This window comes from Polyodon spathula, chromosome 25 (genome assembly GCF_017654505.1).
Source record: "Polyodon spathula isolate WHYD16114869_AA chromosome 25, ASM1765450v1, whole genome shotgun sequence".
In the NCBI taxonomy this organism is placed as follows: domain Eukaryota; kingdom Metazoa; phylum Chordata; class Actinopteri; order Acipenseriformes; family Polyodontidae; genus Polyodon; species Polyodon spathula.
This window is the reverse complement of record NC_054558.1, coordinates 11,300,064-11,314,744: the sequence shown is the minus strand read 5'-3', so window position 1 is coordinate 11,314,744 and position 14,681 is coordinate 11,300,064. Positions and strand designations below refer to the sequence as shown.

Here is a 14,681-nt window from a genome sequence, read left to right as displayed (position 1 = left end):
TTTACTCATTCAGTTATAGTGCCATTGACTCAATTGTTATTTCTTTATTATTACAATTTATAGGATAGTTTATGGAGCTTTGCTTTTATATGTAATTGATACTTACACTAAAGCTGAGCTATCATGTGACAGTTGTTGATTATAGAGACTGCTGTACTGATTTATGCTGTTTTGATAATTAACCTGCTTTCCTATTTCTGTACCATATGTTTAATTACTATCCTTTGATAAAATTGATAACAGATATAATGGTGTTGCATGTTTTATTATTCAGTTATTCCCTCTGTGATCTTGAACTCATTTGGAAGAAGTTTCTAACTCAGTTAACCCATTACACACATTTATGAATTCATTATCTTTAATTGAGTATTCAAACACCAATTCTTCCTACAAAGTGGTTGCTTCTGAGGAACAGCACATTCTCCATTTCAACACGATGCTGAAGTTGGCTTCTTATTCACATCTCGTGAGTGAAGCAACACAAATTGAAAAATTATTTCCATTACATGAGAGTAGATGTTAAACTTCATGCTGATTTGAACTCGGCTCTCGCCAAGATAAGCACCAACTAAGACGTAGCTTTACAGTAAACTAATGTGATCCATTTGCATCTCCATCCATTTGCGTTGCTTTCCATCTGATGATGTAGCTATCCTTCAGTTGGTGTTGATTGCTTAAGTGTAATGCTGGCTCCAGGGATCAGTTTATTTTGCCTCCCCAGTGCATCAGCACAAACTAGGCATCGTGGACTAGCCCACTACACCTCAAGAGGACTCAACAGTGATTCTTGCGTCCCAGCATCACCCCCCTCCATCCCCCACTCAGCTCAGCCCAGCTTACTTACCTGTACATCAACATTGCTTTCTTTCTATTGTGCTTGAGATCCCCATCCAGAATCTTTCCGTCTCAACCACAGCCAGTTGCTGCTCCTTTCTGCTGCTTCAGATAAGTTCTGGGAAATTTTGGGGGTTAAATCACTCTGGGCCACTTATTTCAAAGTTGATTCTCACAGAGGGGGAACATCTCTATGTCACCCATGGGTAGTTACCCTGGCCCAAAAAGGGTTTTGATACAAAAACAGCAGGCAAACATGTTCAAGATGTTAGGAAAAAGACAATATTAATGTATATAGTGTATTCTTGTATGCAGTTTTGGACTGTGATATAGTTTTTATATATCAGAGTGGCTTTGATAAAGGTATAGGTATTCACTGTCTTTACAAATCAGAGCAAGAATACATTTCAATAATAGGACTAATACAAAAGTCACATTCTATAGAAAATAAAGCACAATGTTAGTAATGATGCATTTGTTTCTGCGAAATTCAATCAAAACAGTACCCTGTGCTGAGCGAGTAATAATAAGGGAAACAAACTAGTTCACAGATTAAATGGACAACAGCAGTGTGGAAACATGCTTGGGGGCTTGCAAGAATTCCTCAGTGTGAAACGATGAGTAGGATGGCGCCTATACATTGAGTGGATTAATACAGTAATGTAAAACAGCTGGGGGAGGGTCAACTGCCAGAGACATGGTCCACAAAAACGGAAGTATACATGAGAACAGTAATGAAATCACAACCCCTATTCAATTTGTGTTGCTTCACTCATGGGATGTGAATAAGAAGCTGAACGAATAAGAAGCCAACTTCAGCATCATCTCCGTTAATCCATCTAATGTGCAATGTGATTGTTAAGCTGTATTATTTGGAACCAATGAATTCTGTTTTAACGCTGTTAAATATTCTATCTAAATTCTGTTGAATAAAGTGTCTGCCGATCAGAAGTCATTTGAATCGTTATTATAATGTATTAATAATTGTTATATTTAGAAAGATACATATTGCAGGAGTAAGACCTAATTAATAAACAAATCAACGAATCCACATTCGTTACAAGACCCTGATAATTCTATCTCGTTCACTGTAATTCATTCTTTTTTATTTGAAGACAACGCGCCTGAAAACCCCAAGACCAATCTAACAGAGCTTTAAATGTGGGCGGGCCAATTGGTCGAACAGCTGTCAGTGTCTGTTTGTGTTGCATTAGTGGTTTCACTTTTACTGATCTGATACAGAATTGCACTTCCTCATACTTGAGCAAACGCACTTGAGAAATCAGTCTGAGCAGACGGGATCTGTCGTACTTTGTAAGTTTGTATTGTTCTTCAATATTTTGTAGTTTTTATCTCATGTTAAGTTCATATTTTTATCATTGCAAGAGGTTTGTCAGTATTTGTTAAATCCAAGTTAGAGGTTTCACTTTTGGCACAAATCTCGTACAGTACAAGACTTAAACATCATCCGTAGCAAAACAAGGAACCGGGCAGGGCTGCATTATTAGAGAATGAAACACTGTACAAAACTAGCCTTTCTGTGATTATTTTCTTTTTTTAAAAAAACAGGTTTATACTGTTTATTTAAAAACAATATACTAAAGTTTTTCGATAACCATACAAACAATATATATATATATATATATATTACTATATATATATATATATATTATATATATATATGATATATATATTACAACGTTGCAATTGACAATCTTGTGGAACACCAAACAACATTGTAGCGGCGGGCGATTATGGATTGTGGCAGCGGGTGGACGGGAGGAGGAGGACTGTTTTGTGGTTCTGTTTTGTGTGAATGGGAATGTAGTTGTGTTTAGTTTCACTTTCCCTCTCCCTCTCTGTACTTGTGTTGCAGTCTCTCCTGCTGAGCTTCCTTTTGAAGGTCAGTCCTTCTACTTTAGTTTTATACTATAATTCAAACAGTAGGTACATTGTTATGAATAACCAAGAAAACATCTTACTTTTTCTTTTAATTATATGATTGATAATGAAACATTTATTTCTCTCAGGTTGTGCAGGACCTGATTCTGATTGAACTTGTTTCCTGTTCCAACGAAAGTAAGCACACATGCATTATATATTATTCAGACATTAAAGTCAAGACAAAAAAACCCCCACTATTTAATATTTTACTGTTTACAAAATAGTTGCCCATTGTAAAAAATGTATAGAAATAGTCTGAAAATTATATTAAAGTGGCTGCAGTTCATGACATGTTTGTTCATTCTCTTAATAAGTCTCAAATGTGCAGTTTTGAAAGACACACACGTTATAGGCACATGTAGGACCTCTGGAATCACACACAAGGGTAAAGTTCTTTCCTCTCCTTCCATGAAGTCTGTTACCGCTTTGCTTTCCAGGTCTGATCGCCCCCGATGGTGTCTCAGAGGGCAAAGTAACTTTCATCACAGTCCTACCGTGTGCTTTTAAATAAGCTAATTAAACCATCTGATGAATTTATTTTTATTGCAGAAGTATAAAGGTACAAAAGTAATATTTAACTGTTAATCAATATTGCAACTAACATACAACTATCAAAACATTCCAAATTCATACACATGGACTAAAAAAGCAACAGTGCTAAAGCAAAATGGTAAAGCAAGTTGCCTCTATACTCTATAATATTTTGCTTGCATAAGTATGCAACCCCCACACATTAATATTTGGTAGAGCCACCTTTTGCTGCAATAACAGCTTTAAGTCTTTTGGGGTTTGCACACAGTGTCGGAGTGATTTTGGCCCATTCTTCTTGGCAGATTTGCTCCAGGTTGTTCAGGTTGGTTGGACGACGCTTGTGGACCGCAATTTTCAAATAGTGCCACAGATTCTCAATGGGATTGAGATCAGGACTTTGACTGGGCCACTGTAGGACATTCACCTTTTTGTTCTTGAGCCACTCCAATGTTGCTTTGGCCTTGTGCTAGGGATCATTGTCCTGCTGAAAAGTGAATTTCTTCCCAAGCTTCAGTTTTTTAGCGGACTGGAGCAGATTCTCTTGCAGTATTTTCCTGTATTTTGCTCCATCCATTCTTCCTTCAATTGTAATAAGATGCCCAGTCCCTGCTGATGAGAAGCATCCCCACAGCATGATGCTGCCACCACCATACTTCACTGTAGGGATGGTGTGTCTTGAGGCATGGGCAGTGTTAGGTTTGCGCCACAAATAGCGCTTTGAGTTTTGGTCAAAAAGCTCTATCTTGGTCTCATCTGACCACAAAACCTTTTCCCACATCGCAACTGGATCACTCTCATGCTTTCTGGCAAACTCCAGACGTGCTTTCAGATGGTACTTTTTGAGTAACAGCTTCTTTCTTGCCACCCTCCCATACAGGCCAGTGTTATGCAGAGCTCTTGATATGGTTGACTGGTGCACCATTACTCCACTCCCAGCCACTGAACTCTGTAGCTCCTTCAAAGTGATTGTTGGCCTCTCTGTGGCTTCTCTCACAAGTCTCCTTCTTGTTTGAGCGCTGAGTTTTGAGGGACGGCCTTTTCTTGGCAGTGCCTGGGTGGTGTGATGCAGCTTCCACTTCCTGATTATTGATCTAACTGTGCTCACTGGGATATCCCAACACTTGGATATTATTTTGTACCCTTTCCTTAATCTATGCATTTGTGTTACTTTATCTCTAACAGGTTTATACTGTTTATTTAAAAACAATATACTAAAGTTTTTCGATAACCGATGTGACAATTATATATATATAATACTATATATTATATATATCTATATATTATATATATATATATATATATATAATGTTGCAATTGACAATCTGAGAACACCAAACATACTGTTGTAGCGGCGGGCGATTATGGATTGTGGCAGCGGGTGGACGGGAGGAGGAGGACTGTTTTGTGGTTCTGTTTTGTGTGAATGGGAATGTAGTTGTGTTTAGTTTCACTTTCCCTCTCCCTCTCTGTACTTGTGTTGCAGTCTCTCCTGCTGAGCTTCCTTTTGAAGGTCAGTCCTTCTACTTTAGTTTTATACTATAATTCAAACAGTAGGTACATTGTTATGAATAACCAAGAAAACATCTTACTTTTTCTTTTAATTATATGATTGATAATGAAACATTTATTTCTCTCAGGTTGTGCAGGACCTGATTCTGATTGAACTTGTTTCCTGTTCCAACGAAAGTAAGCACACATGCATTATATATTATTCAGACATTAAAGTCAAGACAAAAAAACCCCCACTATTTAATATTTTACTGTTTACAAAATAGTTGCCCATTGTAAAAAATGTATAGAAATAGTCTGAAAATTATATTAAAGTGGCTGCAGTTCATGACATGTTTGTTCATTCTCTTAATAAGTCTCAAATGTGCAGTTTTGAAAGACACACACGTTATAGGCACATGTAGGACCTCTGGAATCACACACAAGGGTAAAGTTCTTTCCTCTCCTTCCATGAAGTCTGTTACCGCTTTGCTTTCCAGGTCTGATCGCCCCCGATGGTGTCTCAGAGGGCAAAGTAACTTTCATCACAGTCCTACCGTGTGCTTTTAAATAAGCTAATTAAACCATCTGATGAATTTATTTTTATTGCAGAAGTATAAAGGTACAAAAGTAATATTTAACTGTTAATCAATATTGCAACTAACATACAACTATCAAAACATTCCAAATTCATACACATGGACTAAAAAAGCAACAGTGCTAAAGCAAAATGGTAAAGCAAGTTGCCTCTATACTCTATAATATTTTGCTTGCATAAGTATGCAACCCCCACACATTAATATTTGGTAGAGCCACCTTTTGCTGCAATAACAGCTTTAAGTCTTTTGGGGTTTGCACACAGTGTCGGAGTGATTTTGGCCCATTCTTCTTGGCAGATTTGCTCCAGGTTGTTCAGGTTGGTTGGACGATGCTTGTGGACCGCAATTTTCAAATAGTGCCACAGATTCTCAATGGGATTGAGATCAGGACTTTGACTGGGCCACTGTAGGACATTCACCTTTTTGTTCTTGAGCCACTCCAATGTTGCTTTGGCCTTGTGCTAGGGATCATTGTCCTGCTGAAAAGTGAATTTCTTCCCAAGCTTCAGTTTTTTAGCGGACTGGAGCAGATTCTCTTGCAGTATTTTCCTGTATTTTGCTCCATCCATTCTTCCTTCAATTGTAATAAGATGCCCAGTCCCTGCTGATGAGAAGCATCCCCACAGCATGATGCTGCCACCACCATACTTCACTGTAGGGATGGTGTGTCTTGAGGCATGGGCAGTGTTAGGTTTGCGCCACAAATAGCGCTTTGAGTTTTGGTCAAAAAGCTCTATCTTGGTCTCATCTGACCACAAAACCTTTTCCCACATCGCAACTGGATCACTCTCATGCTTTCTGGCAAACTCCAGACGTGCTTTCAGATGGTACTTTTTCAGTAACAGCTTCTTTCTTGCCACCCTCATACAGGCCAGTGTTATGCAGAGCTCTTGATATGGTTGACTGGTTCACCATTACTCCACTCCCAGCTACTGAACTCTGTAGCTCCTTCAAAGTGATTGATGGCCTCTCTGTGGCTTCTCTCACAAGTCTCCTTCTTGTTTGAGCGCTGAGTTTTGAGGGACGGCCTTTTCTTGGCAGTGCCTGGGTGGTGTGATGCAGCTTCCACTTCCTGATTATTGATCCAACTGTGCTCACTGGGATATCCAAACACTTGGATATTATTTTGTACCCTTTCCTTAATCTATGCATTTGTGTTACTTTATCTCTAACTTCTGTAGAATGCTCTTTGGTCTTCAATTTCCTTCAGATTCACAGCCTTACCAATGATCCTTCAACAGTGGGGTTTTTATCCAGAAAATGTGACAGCAACTTTAATGGTTCACAGGTGGAGGCCAATGGTAAGGTAATTGTGTCCTCGTTAGGGTAATTTCTTTCATCGGTGCAAACTGGGAGCTTCCACAACACAGGGGTTGAATACTTATGCAAGCAAGATATTTCAGTTTTTTTATTTTTCTTAAAAATATTTCCCAACATAAAACCAATGTCACCTTACAATAATTGATTCTGAGTTTCAGTGTTTAAAAATAAAATATCAAACAGAACGAAATTTCAATGTACCATTTGTAATTTGGTAATATGAGAGAATTGGTCAGGGGTCTGAATACTTTTGCAAGGCACTGTATATATATATATATATATATATATATATATATATATATATATATATATATATATATATAATATATCTAGAATATATTAGGCATATATATATATATATAATATAAGAGATATAATAGATATATTACAGTATATATATATATATATATATTTATATATATAAAAAAACACATTACCATTATAGAAGTTTTAATATTTCTTTAATACTAGTTACCACTTATCCCAAGCTTTATTCTTGCTGTTAAAAAAAACGACAGCTTTGCATATCAACAAATAGTCGAATGGAGCTGATACGAAATAGGAAATCAACTGTTGACGTCATTAAATAAGAGAATTAAATACTTTAGACACGTGGAGTCATACATGTAATAATAATAATAATAATAATAATAATAATAATAATAATATTTTTTTGTGGGATATTTAAAAAAGGGGTTATTCAAGAATAATCCTTTTTGATAATTGTGGGAGGCAATTACTCTTATAGCTTCCGTATATAAAAGAAAAACACATTATCATTGTAGAAGTTTTCTTATTTCTTTAAAATACTAGTTACCACTTTCCCAAGCTTTGTTTCTTGGTGCTAAAAGAACAGCTCTGCATATCAACAAAATCGAATGGACTGAGTCGACAGATACGAAATAGGAAACAAATGTATTAATTTAATATTAGTAATAACTGCAGTAATTTAAGAGAATTAAGCTTTACGGCCTATGTGCCCCTCTATGCAATTTAAGCAATAATAATAATAATAATAATAATAATAATAATAGTTTTTTGGGGGGATATTAAAAAAGGGGGTTATTCAAGAATAATTCTTTTTGATATTTATGGGAGGCAATTCAGCTATGACCAAACGTTTTGCATTATCCTATAAAAGTAACCAATTTTGTCAAATGAAGCCTGTTGAATAATGTTTCGTTAACATATTGAATTACCCAGTGCTTTGGAGTTTCCCATACACTTAACAAAAAACTAACAAAAGTGTTTAAATGTGACATTTCAAAATCTAACATAATATTTTGTACTGTTATTATGGCTTCTGGTAGACTGTTTGCCATATCATTTTGTACATGATTACATGATGTTAAATAAAATATCTAAATTATGTTCAGTTTTTTTTTTAAATTATGTCTTAATCCTAAAACAATAGGTGATGCAAAACTTTTGGCCAGAGCTGTAGAGTGTTTGATTTACATAGGATATGTGTCATTATGTTTGAATGAAGTGCCCAGTCCAGCTTTTATGCAGCTGTAACAAGACTCGACTGCTAATCAATCATTCAGTTGGAGTCTCGGTACAACTGCACGTGATTTAATAAAGTGCAGTTCCCCGTGCTCACATATTACTTTTTACTTGCACGTGGCGTGCTGTGCAATCCTCATACCTAGATATATTAAACATCTTAAACCATCAGTAGACCCAGGGTTGCAGAAACTTATGGAGCTATAATACCTTATACCTAGAACTATCGCAGCTGTCATTATGACTGTCAGTAAAAGCAATGGGTCTGGCTCAGTGCTGCTGGACTGAGAGCTTGGCACTTGTTCTTGTTTTAAACAGCTACAGAGACATTTTCAGACTGGATTTATCAACAGCTGTAAAAAAATACTTATTTTCCAGTTAAAATGAATAGACCAATACAATGCAGGACTGCACAGCAAGTCTTAGGCCTGATTATATTAAAAAAGTTACTGAATAATAGTGTACCAAACCAGCTATTGGAGACTTTGAGATGGAAGTTAAGAACATAAGAACATAAGAAAGATTACAAACGAGAGGAGGCCATTCGGCCCATCTTGCTCGTTTGGTTGTTAGTAGCTTATTGATCCCAAAATCTCATCAAGCAGCTTCTTGAAGGATCCCAGGGTGTCAGCTTCAACAACATTACTGGGGAGTTGATTCCAGACCCTCACAATTCTCTGTGTAAAAAAGTGTCTCCTATTTTCTGTTCTGTTCAGTTACCGTTGAATAGCTAACAGAGTTGAACTCAGGCACAAAATAAAAGGATAAACAGAAAACACTTGTATAAAACAGTCAAACAAACAAATCTCAGACACTATTCTCTATTGCTTCACAGAGTGTCGTAAACTTCCGCTGCATGTCAAAAGCCATCTACGAGCTGCTAAAACCACTCTGTTTTCTAGCCCAGCATTTGCAATCACAAGTTCCCTTCCAACACCACCCCCAAGTCTCGTGTCAGTGCTCGTGTTGTAACAGGTTTCCATCACGTGTAACAAGCAGGCTGCAAAAACTGTGTCACAGACAATATCCTGAAGGAAAACAAACAATAATATCAAAACGTCTGATTTACAAAGAAATTATGGGAAAATACAAGTGAGGAAATCAGAATTAAAGGTAAGCACTATGTTTGGTATGTTAAAATAAACATGCTTTTTTGACTACATTTAACACAGAACAGTTTCGTAGCGTGCGACGCTGCTGTATTTTTACATGCATTTTAATATAAAGTAAAAAAGACCGCTGTGGTTGTTCTAGGTATGTATGTGCACCCGGTAGTTCTAGTGTTAAACCTTTTATTATATTTATAATAAGTGTTCTGTGTCTGACATCACCGCACAAGCCAGCCTGCCGCAGTTCGGAACGCTCAGGGTTTATTTTAAAGAACACAGAGAAAAAACACAGATGACAATACACAGTGTTGTAAAATGCAAAAAAACAAAGGTAACCACGTTGCTCAGCGTAGTAGACCTTCTTGTCTGACTACCAGGTTTAACCCTGTAGTAATATGTTCAGCTACCAAGGCAGTTCCCTCATTACTCTGAAGTCATGGTTTGAATTTCAGATTGAGGATCGAGTTGACGTCTTGATTTGTATTGCATCATCACAGTTGAACAGGTATTACAGATGCTGCGCTGTAATGAATGGAGGAGGGGGGGGGGGTACCGGTCAAATTGATTTTGTCATTTTGTCCCCAGCATTGTAGAACTTTCTGTTCAGCTTCAGAAAATGTTCATCCAGCATCTCCATAGTTGCTCAGCGTAGCTTCAAGAGTCTCTTTTATAGCACCACGCTGCTCTTGGACACGCCCCCCAGCTGGGAACCAGAGCAGACCAATCCTTAACTACTGTTTCTGTAATCAAACCTCAGCTGTCAGCGTGTCACAAGTAGAGCGTCCGTTTCTCTCCTGCAGATACGTGGAAGCAAGCGAGAAGCTGCTGGCAGTGCACTATACAATAGTAACACTTGTTTTATTGTTCACAGGAAACAGGATGTTCCAAAGTGACTCCACTAGTGAAGAAGATGCTTCTATGTACCCATCCCTGTCTGACAGTGAATGTTATATATATATAATTCGTGAAAAAGATACAAATTATTACAAAGTGGGGCGCACAAAAAATCCCCAAGATCGCCTTTCTAACCTTAACACCGGGAATCCTCGTCGTCTAATATTCAAACGTATTAAGAAGGTAAATGATACCAGATGGGAGAAGTATGTTCAGGAGAAGCTGAAGCAGTATGGCAGTAGACTAGGTGGTGGAAAAGAATGGTTTCAAATCCCAAAAGAATCCAAGCAAGTTATTTATGATGTGTTGAATGAAGTACCCTCCTCATTCATTTCTGAATTGTCTGTTGGTGAGGAGTAAAACACATAAGCTGGTCTTTTATACTTCAGCATCACAATTGGTTTATTATTAATGCTGAATAACATAATTAGTGAGACCAGATTCAGTGCAACTTTGTCTTTCTGATGCATTATATTATCAAGATGAACTAAACAAAGTTATATGCATTTCCTTACCTATCATTAGCATTAGCAATATTATTACAAAAATTATACACATTTTATTACCTGTTATTAGCATTAGCAATATTATTATTATTATTATTATTATTATGAGCAATAGCAATATTATTCCAATATGCAGTTGTGAAACGGTTATTATAAAATGAAGTGCTCTGATTGGCTGAAGATGATTCCAATATGCAGTTGTTGTCAAACAGTTTTTTTTTTCATGTAAACTAGTATCCCATCATTACACATTCTACTTCAATTACTAGAGTAATTTCTCCCATATTCATGACACATGTCTGTGACTAGTTATTGGAATAACAGCTACTGAAATGTCAACAAGCAACATCAAGCTATGTTGGCTAGCTTCAGTTATATGATTAATCACGTTGTATGTTTCTATGGAAGTTAATTAAAATACTAAAATTGTCTCTTATTTGTCAGAAGATTGAATATTCTCTGTGCCTGTTTAAGTTTGTGATGTTAATAAACAGGAACCTTATTTCACTTTGTGTTACAACTTGACTGTGAACTTCATTAAAAAAACAGGAGTTACTTCTTCACACAGAATATTGAGGGGATGGAATGGGTTACCTAGTCATGTTGCTGAAGGAGACTCTTCTGCACACAGAGAGTGGTGAGGGGATGGAATGGGTTACCTAGTCATGTTGCTGAAGGAGACTCTTCTTCACACAAAGAGTTGTGAGGGGATGTAATGGGTTACCTGGTGATGTTGCTGAATTAGAGTCTTCACACAAAGAGTGGTGAGGGGAGGAATGGGTTACTGTGACAGAAATCTAATGAACCTTGGTTGTAAATCTCCCTCCCGACCTGTGAGGGTGCTATGCAAGGGCAGAGTTCTTTGGATGGGCTGACTTGACAGTTCTTTCACCGGGTTGGAAAATCGGTCAGTCTGGAAAAAGGCAAGACTCCATTGCAAGAACGTATCGACCTGGAAGGGAAACAATGTAGCAGCCGCAGATTGAAAAGGCAGCTGCATTTGTTTATCAAGGGGTCATGCGTGTCAGCATATAAGGGGGGCGGAGAATCATAATCTGTTCCTTTGCTTGGTTTGTGAACTTGAACCTGAAGAACCGCGAGAGACGCATTAACCACTGCTGAAATAAACCTGTGTTTTAAGAATATTCGTGACTGTTTTGTTTGTTTGTGTCTGTTAGTAATTGTCTGTGTTTGTAAATCACTAGACAGCTAACACGTTCCGGAACTGTCACCAGAGCCCAGCACAAACCCGGGACAGCACTTCACTTGTATCACTCTGATAACAAACAAGCTGAAACTCGGAGCAGCTGATTCAAATTCAGCGCCGTTTTGAGACACGGGCGAGGGGAGGAGCCGACAGCACAGCAGAACAACGCAGTTAAACGAGGCAGTCTTCCCAGCGACAGCGAGTGGGAGAAGTACAGCGTGGAAAAGTACAGAGCAGTTTCGAAGCAGAAAGGAGAAATTGCATCTTGAATTGCTTTAATCAGAAAACGGAGGACATTGGGGAAACACAGCCGCGTGTGTTTTTCTGATAACAAACAAGCTGAAACTCGGAGCAGCTGATTCAAATTCAGCGCCGTTTTGAGACACGGGCGAGGGGAGGAGCCGACAGCACAGCAGAACAACGCAGTTAAACGAGGCAGTCTTCCCAGCGACAGCGAGTGGGAGAAGTACAGCGTGGAAAAGTACAGAGCAGTTTCGAAGCAGTTTGAAAGCAGGTTGACGGCTGCAGAAGAAACTAAACTTCAAAAAAAAAAAACCCTCAACATGGTCTTCAAGCCAGTAATCTGTGACACCTGCTTGATGTGGGAAATCCGAGAAAACCCAGCGGAGCTAAACCAAGTGTGCGTAAAGTGCCGCACGATCCAGGATTTGCATAAACTAGTAAGCATGCTAGAAATGGAGCTGGAAGGAAGTGAGACAGCAACAGGATCTTGAGGAACTGGCACACCCACAATTCATGGAAGTCTGCATCACCCCTAACAGACTGAAAGCCACCAGGGAGATAGAAGGTCAGAACAGCTGGGTTCAGGTAGGCAGAAGCAGGGAAAAAAAGAAACTTCGTCAAACACAACACCAGAAATCAAAACAACCAACAGATTTGAGTCACTTCAGAATTTTGATGAGCAGAACCAACAACAAGAGAATGAAAGGAACAACATCCAGGACCCTATTGACAGTGGTGACAAGACAGTAAAAAGAAGGGAGGTCATGATTGTTGGGGACTCCATATTGAGAAACACAGCAAGTTCAGTTCGCAGTTTGGACCCCCTTACTACAACAGTGTGCTGCCTTCCGGGAGCCTCGGTCAAGCACATCACTGAGAACGTGGACAGGCTCCTAGAACGAACAGGAGACGACCCGGTAGTAGTCGTCCACATCGGTACAAACAACATTGGAAGAGACAGACCAAAATCCCTGCAAAACAAATTCAGAGAGCTAGGAAGGAAATTAAAAGAGAAAACCAAAACTGTGGTATTTTCTGGTATACTACCCGCACCTTGCAAAGGACCATATGGACAGCTGGAAATAATAAATCAAAACGAATGGTTGAAGACGTGGTGCACACGGGAAGGCTTCACCTATCTTGATCATTGGACCACTTTCTACAACGAGGACTATCTGTATAGACGGGATGGACTGCATTTAAATAACAAGGGAACTAGTCTACTTGGAGAAAAGATCCTCGAGCAGGTTCGGAAGCATTTAAACTAGAAAGGAAGGGGGGAGAAATCAACAAAAAAACAGAAGGGAGACCGCATCAAAACAAGAACAACAACTCAGGTAAGACAACCATTAAATGTATTTATCTAAATGCTAGAAGTATCAGAAACAAAATTCTAGAACTTGAAGCTACTGCACTAACAGGTAACTATGATGTGATAGGTGTTACAGAAACGTGGTTATCTGAGAGTGATGGGGACGAATATAATATTTGTGGGTATACACTGTATAGGAAAGACAGGCAGGACAGAAGAGGAGGAGGGGTAGCGCTATACATAAGAAACAGTCTTGAAGCCCAGGTGTTAAACCTGGACAAAGAAAATAAAACCGAATCAATATGGGTCAGAATAACAGACAAAAATTCAAAAGGCATAATAATAGGAGCATGCTATAGACCGCCAGATTCAGACGGTGAGCACAATAATCTGTTATACAATGACATTAGAAATGTGTGTAGCAAAGGAGAAGCCATACTAATGGGGGATTTCAACTTCCCCCAAATAAAATGGGAAAACCCGGTGGGTAGCGCGAAGGATGAAATAGAAATGGTGGAAATGACAAATGACTGCTTCCTAACACAATTTGTCAAGGCACCGACTAGAGGGGAGGCATGCCTTGATTTAGTCTTTTCAAATAACGAAGATAGAATAACTAAAACAGAGGTCAGAGAACCACTGGCAAACTCAGACCACAACATGGTCTCATTTGAAGTGTTTTTTAAATCCTCAAAAGTAAAGACTAAAGCTAAGGTTTACAATTTTAGAAAAGCAAACTATGAAGGTATGAAACAGAGACTAACAGAAGTAGATTGGAGTAAAATAGAGAAAACACCCACAGAAGAAGGATGGTTGTTCTTCAAAAACGTAGTACTAGAGGCGCAAAACAATTATATCCCTAAAGTAGACAAATCTAAATGTAAAACTAAATTGCCAAAATGGTTTAATAGATCAATAAAAAAAAATATTCAGCGAAAAAAGGCACTTTACAGAGCATTAAAAAAGGACCAAAAAGAAAGTACACAGAAAGAGTACACAGAACTGCAAATGCAAGTCAAAAAGGAAGTTAGAAAGGCCAAGAGAGAAATAGAAATGAACATTGCTAAGGGAGCTAAAACCAATTCCAAAATGTTTTTCCAATATTACAACAGCAAGAGAACATTCAAAGAGGAGATTAAATGTTTAAGAGATACAAATGGCAAAATCATAGAGGAAGAAAAAAAAATA

The 14,681-nt window shown here is 38.2% G+C and overlaps 1 long non-coding RNA gene across 3 annotated transcripts; it reads left to right on the top strand.

Annotated features, from left to right (window-relative positions):
• The first annotated feature begins 2,133 nt into the window (after positions 1-2,133).
• LOC121299591 lies at positions 2,134-11,301 on the top strand. 3 transcript variants are annotated; one of them, XR_005947434.1, is made up of 3 exons: positions 2,134-2,148; positions 4,947-4,995; positions 10,203-11,301. It is a non-coding gene; the product is annotated as an uncharacterized LOC121299591 (long non-coding RNA). The 3 variants fall into 3 exon arrangements; XR_005947435.1 differs by lacking the exon at positions 2,134-2,148 and adding an exon at positions 2,724-2,737; XR_005947433.1 differs by lacking the exon at positions 2,134-2,148 and adding an exon at positions 4,771-4,819.
• Positions 11,302-14,681: the final 3,380 nt, after the last annotated feature.